This window comes from Quercus suber, unplaced genomic scaffold (genome assembly GCF_002906115.3).
Source record: "Quercus suber isolate HL8 unplaced genomic scaffold, Cork oak 2.0 scaffold_220, whole genome shotgun sequence".
NCBI lineage: Eukaryota > Viridiplantae > Streptophyta > Magnoliopsida > Fagales > Fagaceae > Quercus > Quercus suber.
The window spans coordinates 802,046-824,005 of NW_027069678.1; the positions used below are offsets into that span (position 1 = coordinate 802,046).

The 21,960-nt window shown below is 35.0% G+C and overlaps 1 pseudogene; it reads left to right on the top strand.

Annotated features, from left to right (window-relative positions):
• The first annotated feature begins 3,543 nt into the window (after positions 1-3,543).
• On the top strand, positions 3,544-18,181 carry LOC112038158 (glutamate receptor 2.7-like; annotated as a pseudogene).
• Positions 18,182-21,960: the final 3,779 nt, after the last annotated feature.

Sequence of the window (21,960 nt, forward strand, 5' to 3'; positions counted from 1 at the left end):
TTAGCACATGATAAATTTATTTGGAATAATTAGCATTATGTTTTAACTGATATATTTGGCAACAAAACTGAGTTAAACTTATACATAATACATATATATTTAGAGTCAAGAACAAATTATACTTACTGTAATTTTAAATAATATTACACTACTTGATAATTATTTATTGAATTAATATTTTGAAAATTCTATAAGTAGATACATATTTTCTATATTCTTTACATATATATTAAATTTTGTGTCAATTGAATGTTATTTACTATTTAATTCATAAATTCATCTTTTATGTGTAATTTTAAAATACAAAAAATTTTATGCTAAATAACATTGATGATAAAATTTTATGATAAAGCTTAGAAACCAGCTATACTTTTTCAACTCCAATCATCCGTCATGGGGATAAGGTTGATTGATATAAAAATAAATATTCTGAATCTCGTGTGGAATGTGTCAATGACACAGTAGTTTTTGTTTTTATTTATTATTTATTCTTCAATTGAATTAATAATTAACCCTTATTGACTCACTAGTTTATTCTTCGATGTAGCCAGGTCCCATCTTCTAGACAGAGGGGCGATCGATGTAGCCAGGTCCATCAAATTATCAAAAAATAAAAAATAAAATCTCTCCATCTCCGTTTACCTTGACCAAATAAAATATTTATGGTCGGATGTGTAGAGGTCAGTGTATGAAAAAAGAAGAAGTAAGGCTGCGTTTGTTTTGGGTGAAAAGCATTTTCGGAAATGCTTTTTTGTAATTACGGGTGTTTGGTTGCGCACGAAAAATCAATTTTTCGGAAATTGATTTCCGTTGACCAGTAGTCAAAGGTGAAAACCAATTCAGTTTTTATTTTCACTTCAAATCCTATTTTCCAGAAAACTGAGAAATAGAGAGCACGAAGAGAGAGAGAGAGAGGGAGAAAGAAAGAGAGAGGTCAGCGCCATCGCCGATCCAAGCCCAGCGCCCATCACCGGCGGCCACGAACCCACGAACCGCCGATCCAAGCCTAGAGACCATCGCTGGCGACCACGAACCCACGAACCCAGTCCCCATCGCCTCATCGCAACGAGCAGATCCAGTCGCACCTTCGATCGCACCGCGCCGCACCATTGATCGTCGATCTCCTTCGAACCCAGAACCCAGCGCTCTTCGCACCGGCGAGTTGCATCGCACCGCGCCATCGATCGTTGATTGTCGACCGTCGTCGACCCAGACCCATCGCTTCCTCTTCCTCAATCTCTTAGTTTTTTTTTTTTTTTTTTTTTTTTTTTTTTTAAGTTTGATTGTTGTTGTTGTTGTTGTTGTTTTTTTTTTTTTTTTTTTTTGATGAATTGATTGTTGTTGTTGTTGTGGTTGTTGTGTTGTTGTTGCCGGAATTTGTTGTTGTTGTTGTGTGTTGTTGTTGCCAAATTTGCTGCCGGAATTTGTTGTTGAATTGGCTGTGATGTTGAAATTTTTTGTAATAAAATTTGTTTGGATGCTGAGAAAATGTGAAAAAATTATAGGAAAATAGCATTTTCCTAATAGAACCAAACACATGAAAATATTTTCCACAACAATTTTCATAATACAACCAAAAAATAAATATTTTCCGGAAAATATTTTACGGGAACCAAACGGATCCTAAATATAGAATGGTGGATAGATTGAGGAGCGGACCTGGCTAAGTCGATCGCCCCTTAGTCTATCCACCATTCTATGTTTACTTCTTCTTTTTTCATACACTGACCTCTACACATACGACCATAAATATTTTATTTGGTCAAGGTAAACGGAGATGGAGAGATTTTATTTTTTATTTTTTGATAATTTGGTGCAAAAGACAGGAGATGAATAGAACTTATAACTTTGCATTTCGCTCAACAGGTGCGTCCCAATAATTTATATGAGGAGAAGGACACACGAGCTAACAAATATTCCATGCTATCCCATGGGATGGGCTTTGGCTGCCACTTGGCAATCACTATTTATTTTTATATTATTTTTTAAAAATATGATAGAATTTTAATTTAAAAGATTTGTTTTATGGTGATAGTTTCTAATCATTAGGTCAAAATGCTAATTAATTTTTGATATAGACAATGTTTAAATTTCAAATTTCTTATTCTACGACAATAGAATTTATTAGTTGAGAGCTAGTTGAAACATTAAAATAGATAGCAAGAAGTGAAGCTTTTGCTTGGCATAGGCAGGTGAACAAGAGATAAAGATTGAAAATTTTCCCCTTTTAAGAATAAGAAATATTACTAAGATTCAAAATTTTAAGCCAAAAGTCTTATGACACAATTGGTTGACGTCTATTGGTGTTTACAATAAAGATATTTAGGGTTCAACTTTCCCCTCCCCTAACTTCAAATTATCAACAAAAAGAAGATTAAGAAGGTAGCGTTTCGATTCATGTTTTATATTCACGTTTGCGTTTTCTGCTTCCTTTTTTTCTTTTTCTTTTTAGCGCGTATGAACAATAATCGCACTGTTCATGCATATGGATTTACTGTGCAGGAGACAAAGTGCACTATTCATGGACTATTCACACACTATTTACGGGTCCCACGACACTATTCACACATTTAAAATTATTTTGTTACAGTATTTTCAGTTTTCAGTTTCAGCAAAAATAAGTTGTATCCAAATGGACCCGAAATATCCATTTTAACTCAATCACCAATTAAAATGGAACATGACATTATTTTGAATCCTAAAAATTATAAATGGTTGATTTTGTAATAAATTTTGTTGCAATTTCCCTCCTAATGTACAAAATTAAAAAGTCTATTTAAAATTCTTAATTCATGGCTGTAAAAGTCAAAGAGTAATGTTAGGTATACCATCCACTCTTCTCTTTTTTGAAAAGAGAGATACTACAAATTTTACAGTATAAGTATTACAAACTAAAGTGTTACTAGCTAGTAACAAAAAAGTAGTTCAAGAGAGCTTGGAAGAACTTCTATGCTTGTGCACAAAACACAACTCTCTAATTTTTTTTTTTTTTTGAGAAATAATTATAACATGTTGCTAACCCCACAGCTCGAACCCTTTCTCCCCTAGACCTGTAAGCACTTTGTACATGAGAATGTGCTAATTCAGTTACAAGGCCTTTGACAACTTTCTAAAAGTTAAATGTACCTTAAGATAGCTTTTATACCTTAGCTTGAAAACCACGAAATGATAATGCATGCGATTGAAGAAACATAATTGAAAAAAAATGTTTCGGTAAGAATCTCTATGGGTCGAGTTATATGAATCTTCTTGATATATGCTTTAATTTTGACTTGTCTTGAACTTGAAATAGAATAAGTCACACTTAAGACAAAACTAAGGTTCCTAAAATTTGGGCACATATGGTCACGTTTTACCAACTTGTACTATGAACTTAGCAAATAATAATTTAAACATAAATTGTCTTACACAGCCCATAATTTATTAGTCGGATTTTTACTTTTCTAAGACATATATAATTTATATGGTTTGTCCTACGTCTGACTATCTGACATTGTCCTATAAATAAGAGTAATAAGATGATAAATTTTACAAGGTATTCAAAACATAATCATGAAGATCCCTACAAGAATTGCCTTTTCATTTTTGTTCTTCATTATTCTTTGTAAAAGTAATTTCTTGGCCAAGGCACAAAACAGGACAATCTCAGTTAACGTGGGTGTGATTCTTGACTTCGATACATGGACTGGGAAGATGGGTCTGAGTTGCATCAACATGGCCCTTGCAGACTTCTATGGCTCCAATAGTCACTACAAGACTAGGCTACTTCTGAGCTCCAGAGACTCCAAAAGTGATGTTGTTGAAGCAGCCGCTGCAGGTAAATCTCCGTAGCTCCCTATTAATCATCTTTGCACTAATCTTTGGATCATCCCCCATCTGCATTCATGTAGACTGTAGACTGTAGGTAAGGTCTCGTGTTTGATAGCTTTCGGTTTTCGTTTTCTCAATCACTCTCCGTAGTATTTTCTTCTTACTGGATTGGAATGCTTCGTAGTTGCAGCAATGGTGGGATTAAGTGATTAATAATATGATCTGCATCGTTAAACTTTCTCAACACTAGTACTAAACGAAAGATATTACGGAAATTTGAATTAATAATTCCTTTTGTTATTCTATTTAGCATCTAGTACTTCGTAGATGATGGTTCAATTCACCATAGGAGTTCATTGAGGCTTTTGGAAGCCAAAGATGCGGTTAGACCAAAACTAGAAAATTGGAATCTATATGAAGAACGTACGGCACGCTTATTATTATTATTATGAAATTATTTTTTTTTTGAGAGAAAATTATTATTATTATTATTTTAAGTTAGAACACGAACTTGTTAATTTATTTATTTATTAGTCAGGCACTTGTTCATTGATTATTAAACATTAGCGTATTGGTATAGCTGTCATTTTGCTTTATTAAATTTGCCTCAACTATTGTAACTCAACTAATTAATAATTAACATCTTATGGAATTTTCAACGTAAACAATTCAGGTTCAAATTAATATCTTATCTCCTATTGCAACTATTGAATTATCAATAAAGAAAATTTCAAAAATTGTAATTAGCCTCCTAAGCTTTGGAATTATAATTAGTATTACCTTTCTATCAAGTTCTATTAAGTACATGATTAACTTTTAACTGATGTCATTTTACAAAACGATATGTAGGTTAGACCACCTCCAATAGGCTCTCTAAAGCCAATTATGGAGAGTAAACACAAAAAAAAAAAAAAAAAGAGACTCCAAAAGTGATGTTGTTGAAGCAGCCGCTGCAGGTAAATCTCCGTAGCTCCCTATTAATCATCTTTGCACTAATCTTTGGATCATCCCCCATCTGCATTCATGTAGACTGTAGACTGTAGGTAAGGTCTCGTGTTTGATAGCTTTCGGTTTTCGTTTTTTCAATCACTCTCCGTAGTATTTTCTTCTTACTGGATTGGAATACTTCGTAGTTGCAGCAATGGTGGGATTAAGTGAATAATAATATGATCTGCATCGCTAAACTTTCTCAACACTAGTACTAAACGAAAGACATTACGGAAATTTGAATTAATAATTCCTTTTGTTATTCTATCTAGCATCTAGTACTTCGTAGATGATGGTTCAATTCACCATAGGAGTTCATTGAGGCTTTGGGAAGCCAAAGATGCGGTTAGACCAAAACTAGAAAATTTGAATCTATATGAAGAACGTACGGCACGCTTATTATTATTATGAATTTTTTTTTTTTTTTGAGAGAAAATTATTATTATTATTATTTTAAGTTAGAACACGAACTTGTTAATTTATTTATTTCTTAGTCAGGCACTTGTTCATTGATTATTAAACATTAGCGTATTGGTATAGCTGTCATTTTGCTTTATTAAATTTGCCACAATTATTGTAACTCAACTAATTAATAATTAACATCTTATGGTATTTTCAACGTAAACAATCCAGGTCAAATTAATATCTTATCTCCTATTGCAACTATTGAATTATCAAAGAAGAAAATTTCAAAAATTGTAATTAGCCTCCTAAACTTAGGAATTATAATTAGTATTACCTTTCTATCAAGTTCTATTAAGTACATGATTAACTTTTAACTGATGTCATTTTACAAAACGATATGTAGGTTAGACCATCTCCAATAAGTTCTCTAAAGCCAATTATGGAGAGTAAAAACAAAAACAAAAACAAAAACAAAAAAAAAAAATCCTCCAATAGCCTCTCCATCTCAAATTTTTTTTTTTTAGATTTGCTACAGTAGCTCTCTTGAACTGGAGAGCACTGTAGCAATTATTGTAACAACTCCAAACATATTTCACTCTTAAAATAATCACTGGTTGAATAAAATAATAATTCTTTCTCTCTTATCCATTTTCTCTTTCATTCTTCACTCTCTTGTGCTTCTCTATCTCAACGGTTACAAACTAAAACATACCAAAATCAAACCAAAAAAAAAAAATTTCAAAACAAAGAGAAAATACAATATTTCATATAAAATAAAACTAATCAAACCAAAAAAAAAAAAAAAAAATGTAGAACGCCGATCTAATCAATATGGTGATTAAGTTGCATGTTCTTAGAAGTGGGAAGGAGGACAAGAGGCGATGGAACGAACCAAGCGGCGTGCATGAATGCTGATTTAAAAGGCCAACTCTCTTTAATCTTTGTTCTTTGTCGGAGATCTATGTGTGTATGAGAGAGAATTTGTTTGTGTGAGATAGAGGGAGAGAAATTTGTGTGTGTGTGTGTGTGTGTATGTGTAAAAGAAAGAGAAAGAAAGAGAGAGGGAGAAGTGAAGATATGTTTTGGAGATCAAGAGCTAGAAAAACAAAAAGTCAAAAAAAGAGTAAAGATAGATATAGGGGTAGGTGTATGTGTGTGGAAGAGAAAAAAAGAAAGAAAAAAAACGTATGGATGAAAAAAAAAAAAAAAAAAAAAACTAAAGAAAGAAAGGAAAAATAATATAAGGAATAAGAAAATTGAGTAACATTGCTACGATATTTTCATAATAAATTTTAAGTGATAGATTGTTATTAGTTGATATTGGTGAGTAAAAAAATAATTTATATGATAGATTCAAATTAGAACTAATAACAACTTACCATATAAGATTTTGTTGTGAAAGTATTGCAAAAAAATGTTATAGGTGCAACATTTCTCAATAAAAAAATATATATAATTGTTAATGTTGTTTGGAAAATGAAAAATATAGATGAATGAAGAAATATTAAAAAAAGAAGAAAGAAATAATATTTTAATGGAATAGAGAAAAAGATGAAGGGTCTATTGGAAAATATATTTGAAAAAGTGAGTAGGTAAAAGGAAAAAGTCACTATTCATTCTCCAAATAGTACAAAAATTTAGAGAAACTGTTGGAGATGCCCTTAGTTAACGATCTCCAATTAATGAAACTAAATTGAAGGGCTACACGGCGTTAACAACAATTAAAAAGTTTAGGATATTAACTACAAGTTCTAAAACTAAAAGACCAATGATAGAGATATATACTAAAGTTGGGGATATTCATGTAAGAGATTTTTAGACTGAGATAGCTGCAGGGGCAAATCTAGGATTTCAAGCTAGAGGGCCGAAGTATAAGAAAAAAAAAAGGTATCCATATAGTATTAACAAACTATCAACTAAGATAAATATACAAAATCATTGTTTTTTAATACATTAAGATGCAATCATCTACCAACAATGACAAAAAAACACAATAATATTATTTCTTAAGAGCATTAGTTATTGCAAAAAAAAAAAACATATATATATATATATATATATATTTTTGCGAACCAAAAATTACTTTTGCTATTTTAATATAGCATTTGAAATGTCTCGTATAGTAGTGTTTTTGGTATTTGGTATTCTAAATACTAAATATTTAGCATTATTTAGAACACCTGATGCTAGTATTCTAATACTAGGTTGATTAGGATTTTGTTTTGTTTTGTTTTGTTTTTTGTTTTTTGTTTTTGGTTAAGTTTTAGAGTTAAGTAATTGCTAGTTGGGCTAGGATAATTAAAAGGGAGGAGGTCTAAGTTTTTGGAAGAGGAAGGCGCAACTCTAAAAATAAAAAAATATAACCAATAATTTTTTTTTTCTTTGTCTGTCCCTAGATAGCTGTGATTTTGAGTTTTACTATTCCTTTAAATTATTATGGTAAAATCTTATATACTCATATCACAAGGGACAAAGTTTTCCTTCAAATAAGTTTGGAAGAATTTTTTCTAATCTACTACATGATATTTTTTAAATTAGTCACATGACTCATTAAAAAGGTTGTGTGACTAAAAGTATATGTTATTCTTAAGGTAATTTGCTAAACTTTTCCCATATAAAGTTATCTATGTTGAAAAAAAAAAAAAAAAAAGGAAAACCAAAATGGGAGGATACAATCATACAAATCACAAATCCCCAAACTTTTAATTTTGTTTCAGCCAACGACCAAAATGTCATGCAAAACAAAATTATGATGCATAAGTCATTTGAAATTTGAAATTTTTTTTTTTTTTTTTTATATGGCAGAGAACCTCTTTTCCTTAATAAGGGATTTGTTTTAGGTTTGTTAATAAAAAATGAGTTTTAAAAATATTTTTTATTTCGTTTGAAAGGGGGTCACAGGCTACATATTTGATCTAGGTAGCCACTTTTAGGTTTTGGGGAAACTGATTTTTAATTTTATTGGGTCAAGTGTAAATTTTTGAGTCAAAACTTTCCAATTATATATATATATATATATATGTTATTGTATACTAATACAAAAAATAAAAGCTTTATTTTGAACTGTCTTTCTTTCATAAAGACCCTTCAATTTCTCCCAAAGAGCTTCTGCATCAGTCTCTTGAGATACATGATGAAACACACTCACATTGATGCATTGTCTAATACATCCAATGGTCTTTCTATTTAACTTCTCTCAATCTTTATTAAACATCTCGCTTGGCTTAGCACTATCACCCTCAATAGGGTCATGCAAATCTTTACAGTAAAAGACATCCTCCATCATCAGCTTCCAAATCGAATAATTCGATGTCGAGAGTTTAATCATAGTGCACATATTCATGTCATATTTTCCATTTAATTCAACACAAGATAATCACGTCCAACAACCAAAGCTCTGATACCACTTGTTGGGATAAATCCCTGTCTATGTGTGAATTAAATTAAATATAACCCAAGCAATAGAGAAAATAGAAATCTACGAAAGCGATAAAAAAAAATCAACCAACAAGAACACCAATAAATTAAGTGGAAAACCCTCCAGTGTAGAGGGAAAAACCACGGGGAAATCCGATCAATCCACTATAATAAAATAGAGATTACAACACTCAATTTATACCCAAAACTTGAGTTCACAATAAATTGGGAAAATATAATAATATCTCTAGGAACAAATACAATCTTACCACAAAACCTGGTAGCAAGATCTTCCACTCTGAATACTTCAACTATTTGTTGTTGTAGCACCCAAATAATCATCCTAGAAAAAACCTCCAATTTATCTTCATTGTGTGTCTTGAGCAAAAGAAAAATCACCTTTTCTTTTTTCCCTCAGTGCCACACAAAGAACTAATCTTTTTCCTTCAGTTAGCTTTAAAACTGTGTTTCACTATTCTGTCTCTCTAAATCTCTCTCTTTTTATCTCTACGTGAAACCACATGCACAAGCTTTATATAAAAGCTTTGCCTCCTACACTCCTAGTATAATTAAAGTGTGTTTCTATATGTTATATTAATTACTCAAGGAAGTCCCCCAAGGTGTTTATTCCCTGACAAGTGGTATTAGAGCCCATGGTGGTGTGCAGCGAAGGTGGTGAGGTGTTCATGGTCCCTACTTAGCAGGGACAGAGAAAGCCTAAATGGTCCACACACAAAGATCCTAGAGGAAGAAAGAAAGAAAGAGAAAAAAAAAAGGAATATTGCTAATGGTGCTAAATAATGGTGCGAGGTTCCCATGAACATGGACGTGCGGGGTTCTCATGGATGTGCATGCAGGGTTGACATATGGTTTTCATGGATGGCGTACGAGAGACCTATGGATGACGCATTAATGAAGTGAAAAGCCCATTAGGTAAGGGGGGAGTGAGTAGGACTTGTTCATGGCCCACAGAGAGGTCTTGAAGCTCATAGAAAGGAAAACTTACACGTGAGGGGGAGATTGTTGGGTTATATATGTGAGTGAAGTCCCACATTGGATAAAGATGAGAAGAATGAGTAGTTAATATAATATAATTTAGCACATTTCCATTAGGGTTAGACCTTTTGGGTTAAAGTGTGTCTTTATATGTTATATTAATTACTCAAGGAAGCTTCCCAAGGTGTTTATCCCCTGACATTTGGGGCTTATTGCTCATCACAAGCATTGTTTCCTTATCAGCTCTCATCATCTTCTTCTCTATGTTCCTTTACAAGGAGAGACGACAAATTTGGACCAGCTTTGATTCAAAGAACTCAATATGGAGAAGAATTTGTCATGCCTTAAAAATCTTTGACAACAAAGACCTTAACTCTCATACTTTTTGGAATAAAGCATTGAAAGATAGAGGTGACATTGATATTGTTCAAAGTATAGGCACAAGTTATGCCTCACCAAGTACTAACTGCGTGACAAGTCCAACAAGTTGCTCAGTCCACATGGAACCCAAATATACTTCCTCAAAATATTCAAGAACTCCTAGAATATTTTGAATTCCTAGTCAACATGGTCAATCATTTTTATTGGTAGAAACTAATGAGCAAATTGGTAATCTGAATCCAAATCAAGAGGGTCAAAGAGCCCAGAAATAGTTTACGAAAACTGTTAATATAAATTTCAATATTTTAAACAATGACTCAATTATCTATATGAGACTTTCATTTATAGTCTATTTGGTTGAGAGATGAAAAAGTGAGGAGATAAAAAATAGGGAGGGGATGGAAAAGTTAGAGAATAAATGAGATTTTAGTTTTCTCTCATGATGTTTGGTTAGGCTGGTGGAAAAAATTTGAGAAGAAAAATAAAAGTATGAAAAAATGTAAATTATATAAATTTACAATTGTATCCCTATTAGCTAGATAAGACAAAAAATAATACATTATCATTTTATTAAGAAATTATGTATAAATGGGCACTTAAAGTAAGTTTTTGGTCTTTAAAATACGAGATTGTTTTTAGTTATTAATAACTGATGGTACACTACTCCTTCGGCTCACGTTTATAAGGTAGCAAGTGGGGGGAGTTGTCTTTGATGTGAGACTGTAAAAGTTTCCGAGGGAGTACACAAATAGTTTTTCTAGGACAAGAAAAAAGTAGCTCACATCTATTTAAATTCATAATTCATGGCTACAAAAGTCAAAAAATAATGTTAGGTATACTACCAACTTTTTTCTTTTATTTTTTTATTTTTTTAATTTTAATTTTATTATTTTTTATTTTTATTTTTATAAAAAAAGTACAAATTTTACTATATAAGTATTACAAACTAAAGTGCTATCAATAACAAATAAGTAGTTCAAGAGAGCTCAAAAGAACTTCTATGCTTGTATACAAAACACAGCTCTCTAAAAGTCAAATGTGCCCTAAAATAGCTTTTATACCTTATCTTGAAAACAATGGCGGCTCTAAAAAATTTTCTAGAGGGGTCAATAATGGGGGAGCCAAAAATTTATTGGCGAAGGGTAGGCGCAAGTGAAAAAATAAGATGATTATTTGTTGTTTTTGGTTTTTCTATATATACAACTTCCAAGTTCTAAAAAATTATTAACAATTTAAAGATCGTTAAGAGTCTTATTACAACAATCATTGGATATATAAACAAATAGAATTAAATAACTAATCATACTTTTTTTATCAAATTAATAATAACTTATTATATTTATAAATTATATCAATTGAATAAAAAAAAAGATTAAATAAGAATAGTAGAGTATTCTAAACACTTTACCTATATATATATATATATATATTAAAAAAAAAAAGAATAGTAACACGGTTAGAAGTAGGGCTAGGAGTAACCGTGAAACGAATAAAAATTAAACTCTAGTAATAAATTTTTTCTTTTGAAGTGTATGGTTTTATAAATATACACGCGGTCACTCTTTTTGGAATTGGAGTAAGCAGTAAAAGATTTCTTAGGCTTAAAAATGTGTAGAGCACTTTTCAAACTACTTGATTAAACATTGAGAAAAACTAAGACAACATAAAAACTAAGGATCATGTTCAAGCTTATTTCAATTAAACTTAACTAAAAATTTAGAGTCAGGATGTTCATATTTTTGTTGTAGGGTTCAAAACAAGATTAAGGGGACCAAGTTAGGGCTGCTCTTGGAGCTGCCCTTGCTTGAAAACCACTAAATAATAATGCATGCGATTGAAGAAACATAATTGAAAAACTGTTTCGGTAAGAAATTTCTTTGGTCGAGTTATATGAATCTTCTTGATGTTTGAATTTTGACTTGTCTTGAACTTAGGAATAGAATAAATCACACTAAAGACAAAACTAAGGTTCCTAAATTTGGTAACATATGGTCACGGTTTACGGCCAACTTGTCCTTTAAAATTAAACTTAGCAAATAATAATTTAAACATAAATTGTCTTAGACAGCTCATAATTTATTAGTTGGTTTTTTCCTTTCCAAAGATAGATATATATATATATATATATATATAATTAATGTGGTTTGTCCTACGTCTGACTATCTGACATTGTCCTATAAATAAGAGTAATAAGATGATAAATTTTACAATGTATTCAAAACATAATCATGAAGATCCCTACCAGAATTGCTTTTTCAGTTCTGTTCTGCTTCATTATTCTTTCTAAAAGTAATTTCTTGGCCAAAGCACAAAACACGAGAATCTCTGTTAACGTGGGTGTGATTCTTGACTTCGATACATGGACTGCGAAGATGGGTCTGAGTTGCATCAACATGGCCCTTGCAGACTTCTATGCCTCCAATAGTCACTACAAGACTAGGCTACTTCTTAGCTCCAGAGACTCCAAAAGTGATGTTGTTGAAGCAGCCGCTGCAGGTAAATCCCCCTAGAAAGCACAAAACACGAGAATCTCTGTTAACGTGGGTGTGATTCTTGACTTCGATACATGGACTGCGAAGATGGGTCTGAGTTGCATCAACATGGCCCTTGCAGACTTCTATGCCTCCAATAGTCACTACAAGACTAGGCTACTTCTTAGCTCCAGAGACTCCAAAAGTGATGTTGTTGAAGCAGCCGCTGCAGGTAAATCCCCCTAGCTCCCTCTTATTCATCTTTGCACTAATCTTTGGATCATCCCCCATCTGCATTCATGTAAACTGTAGACTGTAGGTAAGGTCTCGTGTTTGATAGCCTTCGGTTTTTGTTTTTTCAATCACTCTCTGTAGTACTATTATAGAATATGTGTGTGTATGCGAGTTACAATCCTTTGTATGAATCTTTACAATGAAAGAATACAATAAACTCATTTGATTCGATCTCCAAGAAACTTTACAACCTGAAGAGTTATGAAGCTTGATCTTGAATCGTGCTTTGATGTCTCTAAGTTGAATGAGTAGTTGAACGTACTTGATTTGATGCGAAGGTCATTTGCTTGATTTGAAGAAGTAGGAATAAGCCTTGACGAATAATGGAATTCTCTTGGACTTAGAAATGACTCCCTATTTTGGTATTGTGTCAGTAAGGTTTTCTCAATAAGTGTCTGTGTTATTTTATTTTTTCTTATGAGAAGCCCCTATTTATAGGTGACTCAATGGTCTTTAATTTGGAATTTTCTCTCTGCATTTATTAAGAGTTAATTATCAATTATGAATTTAATTTGGCCTTTCATTTAATAAGAACCCTTCATATGAGTCTTTTCTTCTCAACTTTTTCATTTGATCTTACCACGTGGCTTGATTTCATTTGCTGATTGTCCATATCATTAATTAGAAATTAATTTGATAAAAATACTCGATCATGATCAATTGGATGTCTATAGATGCATCATAAAATTTTGATGTCTACAAAAAATACACACGCACACACAAACATTAGGATGGGAAGGGGTAAGACAAGGTGGGGCGAGCAAAACCAATCTCCACCCCATCACCTCTTTGGAGCGGTTGATAAGACTCACAACAACTATTCTTTGTTAACTATGCATAAGTGGATGTTTACCAAAATTTTCCTTTCATTTCTCATTTGTTTCTAAAGCTCTACATTAGTTAGAGTTTTAGTGGGTATTAATTTGGATTTCTATCTTTCTTTTTCTATTTCTTTTTCTTTTTTTGGAATTACAGCTTTAGACCTGATAAAAAATCTAGAAGTGCAAGCCATCATAGGGCCAGAAAATTCTATGCAAGCCAAGTTTATCATCGATCTTGGGGAGAAAGCCCAAGTGCCCATTGTAGCATTCTCAGCAACAAGCCCTTCTCTTACTTCACTTCGAAGTCCATATTTTTTTCAAGCCGCTCAAAGTAGCTCTTCTCAAGTGAAAGCTATAAGTGAATTTGTTCAAGCCTATGGATGGAGAGAAGTTGTGCCAATCTATATTGATAATGAGTACGGACAAGGTATAATATATAGATATGGTGTATCAAGTATATCTTGGGGTTAGTAAAATCTTTAGCTTACTATTTTAATAACTAAGATTACATTTTGTGCCTTTATATTTCTATCCTTTTCCCTATTGATTTTGTTATCTATCTAAACAAGGGCACCATATAGTACTAGAAACTATGGAAGTTGATGAAGCCGAAAATCTCACCAGTGAGTTGCACGACGCGTGTACGCTCACAACACTGCACAACAAAAAAAAGAAAAGGACCTCACAGAGAGCACCGGTGTGGTGCCGGCCAAATACCCTCCGAGGTCAAGTTAGAACTTCTTTCAACTCTAGAGTGCTAGAGAGGGGTTAATTATGCGTACCTTGGCTTGTGAGGGTATTGGGTTTTTATAGTAGTAGAGGGTGGACCTCTCTTCCTTGGAGTAGAAGTCTTTCCTTATAGGAATCCTTATGAGCGTAGATTACGGAATCCTTTCCTTATAGGACTCTAATATTGAACGTGGAAAGCAAGTCATCTTTTTATCATTCATGCGTGGTGATTAAGTCAAGAATACATTGGAGCCGTCAGCTTTAGAGCCGTCAGCTTTGCCTACTCCCTCATTAGGGTCATCAGCTTCGCCTACTACCTCGTCAGGGTCGTCAGCTTTGCCTACAACCTCGTTAAGGTCGTCAGCTTTGCCTACGACCTCGTTAGGGTCGTCAGCTTTAGGGTCGTCAGCTTTGCCTACGACCTCGTTAGGGTCGTCAGCTTTAAGGTCGTCAGCTTTGCCTACGACCTCGTTACGGTCGTCAGCTTTAAGGTCGTCAGCTTCGCCTACGACCTCGTTAGAGTCGTCAGCTTTAGGGTCGTCAGCTTTGCCTACGACCTCGTTAGGGTCGTCAGCTTTAGGGTCGTCAGCTTTGCCTACGACCTCGTTAGGGTCTTCAGCTTTAAGGTCGTCAGCTTTAAGGTCGTCAGCTTTGCCTACGACCTCGTTAGGGTCGTCAGCTTTAAGGTCGTCAGCTTGGCCTACGACCTTGTTAGGGTCGTCAGCTTTAAGGTCGTCAGCTTCGCCTACGACCTCGTTAGGGTCGTCAGCTTTAGGGTCGTCAGCTTCGCCTACGACTCGTTAGGGTCGTCAGCTTCGCCTACGACCTCGTTAGGGTCGTCAGCTTTAGGGTCGTCAGCTTTGCCTACGACCTCGTTAGGGTCGTCAGCTTTAAGGTCGTCAGCTTCGCCTACGACCTCGTTAGGGTCGTCAGCTTTAGGGTCGTCAGCTTTGCCTACGACCTCGTTAGGGTCGTCAGCTTTAGGGTCGTCAGCTTTAAGGTCAGCTTTGCCTACGACCTCGTTAGGGTCGTCAGCTTTAAGGTCAGCTTTGCCTACGACCTCGTTAGGGTCGTCAGCTTTAAGGTCGTCAGCTTTGCCTACGACCTTGTTAGGGTCGTCAGCTTTANTACGGACAAGGTATAATACCCTTCTTGATTGATGCCTTGCAAGAAGTTGATGCCCGTGTCCCCTACCGAAGTGTTATTCCTCAATTGGCCTCAGATGACTACATTGGTGAAGAACTTTTTAAGTTGATGACAATGCAAACTAGAGTCTTCATAGTGCACATGCCAATTGATCTTGGTTCTCGGCTTTTCACCAAGGCAAAAGAGATTGGAATGATGAGTGAAGGTTATGTTTGGATCATTACTAGTGGGATGACCGATTCCATTCGCTCGATAGAATCTTTAGCACGTGATTCAATGCAAGGGGTACTGGGTGTAAAGACTTATGTTCCAAAAACAATTGAGCTTGAAAACTTTACACTTCGATGGAAAACAAAATTCCATCAAGACAATCCAAACATTTTGGATGTTGAATTGAATGTTAGGGGACTGTGGGCATATGATGCTGCTTCAGCGCTAGCGAGGGCAGTTGAGAATGCTGGGACTACAAATTTTGGCTTTGAAAATTCAACTGCTTCACAGCACTTAACTGATCTTGCAACTATGGGGGTCTCTCTAAATGGTCCAAAACTTCATCAAGCATTATTGGACACAAGATTACTGGCCTTGCTGGAGAGTTTAATCTCAAAATGGGCAACTACAATCATCAACTTTCAGATAATTATGTGAATGGTAATGGAGAAAGAGGGGTTTGCATTTAGTCAGCTTTAGGGTCGTCAGCTTTATTATCTTCAGCTTACTGCCTTCAGCTTGCCCTTCAGCTTACTACCTTCAGCTTACTATCTTCAGCTTACTACCTTCAACCCTTCAGCTTACTACCTTCAGCTTACTACCTTCAGCTTACTATCTTCAGCTTACTACCTTCAGCTTACTACCTTCAGCTTACCCTTCAGCTTACTACCTTCAGCTTACTATCTTCAGCTTGCATAATAGAGCTGACGGGTCTTTGGAGATCAACTTTTATTTTTTCAATTAAAAATTCCCCTTATCAGAAGTAAATATTTTACTTTGACAGAAGTTTGATGCTGTGGCTGGAGATACAACTATCATTGCAAATAGGACTAACTATATTGACTTCACGTTGCCTTACACGGAATCTGGAGTAACAATGGTAGTGCCAATCAAAGACAATGAGAGGAAAAACGCATGGGTGTTCTTGAAGCCATTAACTTGGGACCTTTGGATAACAAGTGGGCTTTTCTTTGTCTTCATTGGTTTTGTGGTTTGGGTCCTTGAACATCGAGTAAATGAAGAATTTCGGGGGCCTCCATCACATGAGATTGGAACAAGCTTATGGTACTCCTTCTCAACCATGGTTTTTGCACAAAGTAAGCTCCTGTCATCATTTTCTTGTTTATTATAGAAATGAATGATTCAAATACTCAGTAGAAGGAATTTGCTAAATGCACAATCTACATAAATACACTATTTGGAGGCCTATAATAGCTTTAGAAGTTTGGAATTTTGAACCTTCAGAAATAGTCAAGTAATAAACTATTTGTTATCTTGCTTACTATTCCATAAATGAAAATTGCTTGTAACATATAATATTACAGCCTAAGATTCCTTAAACTCAACTTTATTGTGCATCAAAACAAGTAATAGACTAATGGTATACTTGAATGATACTCAAATTTCATATCAACTTCACATCTATGATGTAACTATGTTCTTTTCTAAAGTCCATTTGAATTTAATTTACAGAGGAGACCCTATTAAGCAATTTAGCAAGGTTTGTGGTTATCATATGGGTTTTCGTGGTGCTTATTCTCACTCAAAGTTACACTGCAAGTTTGACATCACTTTTAACAGTACAATAACTGCAACCAACTGTTACTGATTTCAACCAACTTATTAAGAATGGGGAGTATGTGGGCTACCAAGAAGGTTCTTATGTTTTGGGTATTCTACAAGAAATGAAGTTTGACTCGTCTAAGCTTGGGACATATAAATCTGCAGAAGAATGTGATGATCTTTTTTCAAAAGGTAGTGCAAATGGAGGTATAGCTGCTGCTTTTGATGACATCCCTTGTATGAAGAGTTTACTATCACAATATTGCTCCAAGTATACCATGGTTCACTCCATATATAAAACTGATGGGTTTGGCTTTGTAAGTTCTCTCTCTCTCTCTCATGTGTTTGTATTTGTGTAGGTGTGTAGTTTCTCATGTGGATATCTTTCATTTTAATGTCTTGTAGGTCTTCCCAAAAGGTTCCCCTTTCGTATCTGATGTTTCATGGGCAGTCTTAAATGTGATTGAAGGAGAGCAAATGAAAGAAATTGAAAAAAAATGGCTAGGGGACCAAAGTGATTGTCCAAGCTCCAGCACCCAAGTTTCTTCAGGCAGTCTTAGCCTTGAAAGCTTTTGGGGCCTATTCCTCATCGCTGGCATTGCTTCCTTATCAGCTCTCATCATCTCCTTCTCCGTGTTCCTTTACAAGGAGAGGCAGCAAATTTGGATCCGCTTTGATTCAAAAAACTCAATATGGAGAAGAATTTGTCATGCCTTAACAATCTTTGACAACAAAGACCTCAGCTCGCATACTTTTAGGAACAAAGCATTGAAAGATAGAGATGACATTGACTATGTTGACGGTATAGGTGCAAGTGATGCCTCACCAAGTACTAATTGCCCAACAAGTCCAATAAGCTGTTCAGTCCACACGGAACCCGAATTTACTTTTTCAGAAGATTTAGGAACACCTTCTAGAGAATATTTCGTTCCTAATCCACATGGTCATTGATGTCGCGGAAGCCTGAAGAGAAACACACACGATGCTCCACGAGGGGTTTCCCTGAATCCACAAGGAGATAAAACTGGAATCCACCAGAAGAAAATTTGACAAAAGTCTGTGTTTATTGATAATAGTCTCCTTTGCCTCTGACGGCTACAAAACATATAAATACTAAGAAAAAAACGTTTAAAACCCTAATTCACGCTAATTAAGCGATTAGGGGACAAAATTACCGAATTTTACCAAAAATGGCAAAATTGAGTTAACTGCAGAATCATAAACTACTGACCTTAAGGGTCGTCCCAAAATAGACGGGACCTTATTCTGACTTTTAAACTAAAAGTTATTAAGGAAAAACAAATATTACTATAAATAGCAAAAACACTGTTATCGGGGGCCTTAATGAAGGAATTCGCCTAAATTTTGGCGACGTTCATGAATCTGGATCAGAACGTCGTTTCCCTTCAACCTGCCAAATTTCATGCAATTCCGACACTGTTGCCCCGATGCCCCCTACTGGCACCCCCCTTTGAGCTTGCGTTGTGACTTCCTGCGCCCCTGCTGTTCAAGGAAGGCATGTGCTGTCTGTTCTACATCAGTCATGCATTTCTATCTGCACGAGCTAATGAGCAAATTGGTCTCCCAAATCTAAGTCAAGAGGGTCCAAGAGCCCAAGAAATAGCTCTAGAAAACTGTTAAAATAAATTTCAATCTTGTAGACAATGACACATTATCCATATGATACTTCCGTTTAGGGATAGTATTCCTCGTATGGCACTAGTGGAGGACTAAAGGCGTCACACACATAATTTTATAAACAAGCTGGACTTTGTTCACAGATTTTGTTTTTATTTTGGATAGATACAACATAATTTTAAGTTATAATGTCAACTCTATGACAATTGTTCTCTTACCATCAGGCCAAACAATAATGATTTCTTCTAGATGTAAGCAGGATTCAATTGTAGAGCCTCTACCTATGAACAAGATATATTATTAGTCGGAGTAACTTAAATCAAATTTTAAAAAAATTTTATTTAGTTGATTAAGATAATTAAGTTAATGCAATTTTTATTTAGGAAACTTTTATTTTAACCTTTTTGATGCATGGACCCACTAAAGCATATCTTAAGTTATTAATTACTTCTTTTGTTAATTTACTAACCTGATAGTTCCAATCTAAGTAAATGAGCTATCTTCTCCATGTTTTATTATGCATGTTCAGTGGCGATGCCACTACAGCTCAGGGTGTTCCCAAGAACACCTTGACCTGAAAAAAAAATTATATATAATAAAAAAAAATTTATATTTGCTCTGTATTAGGAACACCCTCAAATTAAAAAAAAAAAAAGAAAAAAAAAGAACTAAAATCTGGGGAAAAAAAAATTTATATTTGCTCTGTATTAGGAACACCCTCAAATTAAAAAAAAAAAAAGAAAAAAAAAGAACTAAAATCTGGGGAAAAAAAAGTGTAACAGAGGCAAGCCCATGGCAAGCCTAAGTGCCCAACAGATTACAAACAAACCCACAGGTTCTCACCAAAAAAAAAAGACAAACCCACAGATTCTCACTAAAGGCTTTATATATATATATATATATAAAGGAAATCACTAAGCTAACCCTAACCTAAAGACAAACAGAGGTCACAGAGCATTAAGCAATGCTGCTTGTTAAGGCTCATCCAAGCCAAGTAGCCAATGCCGCTCGTCGTCGCTCATTGGATCGGAGGATCGAGATCGCTAGTGCCAGATCGGCAAATCGCTCTTCCACTCGTGCCCAGTCCAGTTTAGGCCTCCCGCCTCCCTATTTGCTGCTCGGCTGCTGCTGCTGCTCCGGTGCTCCCTCCGACAGTCTGACCCTCCCTCAAGGTATTTCATTTTTTTTCTAAGCTAACTTCTCTCAGTCTCTCTCTTTTTCTCTCTGACTTTCTCTTAGTCTCTCACTCTTTCTCTGACTCTGACTCTCTCTCTATCTAAACTGAAAAGTTTGAAATGAAAATTATGAAATGACTCTCACACTCTCTCTCTCTTTATTCTTTAATAAGGCCAACTCAGTAACTCTTTCTCTCTCTCTCTTTTGATTGGTCGAACTTTAGGCCCTGTTTGGTTTATTTTTTTCATCACTCATCACTTTTCACTCAATTTTCATCACTCATCACTTATCACTCATCACCCATCACTCATCACTTAAAATGCCCCAATTTCTATCACCCACCCGTTTGGCACACTTCACTCAACTTGTCATCACTCAAAATTTTCAACATTTTGTGGGTCCTATACCTTTAACTTGGTCAGAGCAAAGCTGTTAGCTTATCCGCGTAAGGTTTCATCCCATCTTTTTCTCTTTTCTCATTTCCCCTTCCCCCTTCAGCTCTGTTTTACTCTCCCAAAGCACAAACCAAAACCCATAAAAATCATCGACTCACCTCCCTTGACAAACCAACCATACCACGAGCAAGTTCCCATGGTAGACCCATCATCGGCAACACTACAGATAGAGTGACCACAAACCCATCTTCCTTGTCTTTGATTTAATTTTTTTTTTCCTCAACAACACATAGAACACCAAAAACCCACAATCACAACCCTCAAAAACACCAATTACAACCCACGAAGATCTCAACAACACAAATTGGAACCCACAAATACACAACTCACAGATAGTCATGGCAGAAATTTTGTTTTCAATTTTTCCTCTCCACCACCAAAATGCTTCTTCCTGGATCGGACTCACAGAAAATTGGTCATATGAAGAGGCAAATCGGTCTTGCGGCAAATGAAGATTTAAAGAAAGAAAGAAACAGAAAAGAAATAAAAAAGAAGAAGATTAAAGGGGAGGGATGATTTTATTTATTTATTTATTTATTTTATTGCTACCCCTTTGTTCGCAGATGAGGGGGGAAGGATCTTCGGTACCTGTGAAACTGAAAAGGGTTTGTCTTGAGAGATACCAAGTTGGATAATACGAGCGGCGAAGATGATATAGCGGACTGGCGCGGCAGAGCTGATGAAGCGGCGGAGTTGCTAATGTGTCAAGGGCCGGCGCTGGAGCTTTAAGGGTCGAGAAGAGATTGTGGTGTGTTTGAGATTGTTCAAAATTGAAAGGTGTTGTGGGTTTGGGAGAGGAGAAGAGATTGTTTTGTTTTGAGAGGTGAGCTTTGTTGTTTAGGGCACTGATGAGAAAGTGAAGAGGGTAGGTTGAGTTAAAGGCATGTGACCATTGGTTCAAGTGTGTGAACTGAGCAGGTGATGGGACAAGACACTGCTGTGGGGCCTACACGGGTTCAGCTATTTACAAGTTTGCCATGTAAACTCAGTTTTGGTGTTTTGAAAACAAGCTTTAGGAGTTTCCGAATTTGATAACTCAAAACCCAAAAATCTTAGTTTTGTTAACTGAGTTAATATTTGAAAAACAAAAAGCCAAACAGACATTATACATGTGGGGCCCACGGTTTTTGGATTATGAGTTAACAAAACTCAATTTTGTTAACTAAGTTTGGCAAAATCCAAACAACACCTTAGTCTTTAACTTTATTAAATTTTGTCTGTTTTTGACTTTATGAAAATTGAATTTGGCTTTATCAGTTTATCTTATCTGTTGGTGTTGGTGTTGGTGAAATATTAATTGTCTCTTAGTGTAATGTGTGATTGTGAAATTTTCTGATTGGCAGGGAGCATCATGAGGCGTGCTTGTGTGTTGAGTGGGGTGGGGGTGGATGGGCACATGGGATGGGGCCGGGCTGCACAAGTGCACATTACACAGTTTTAGTGCTTTAAATATTGTGCTAT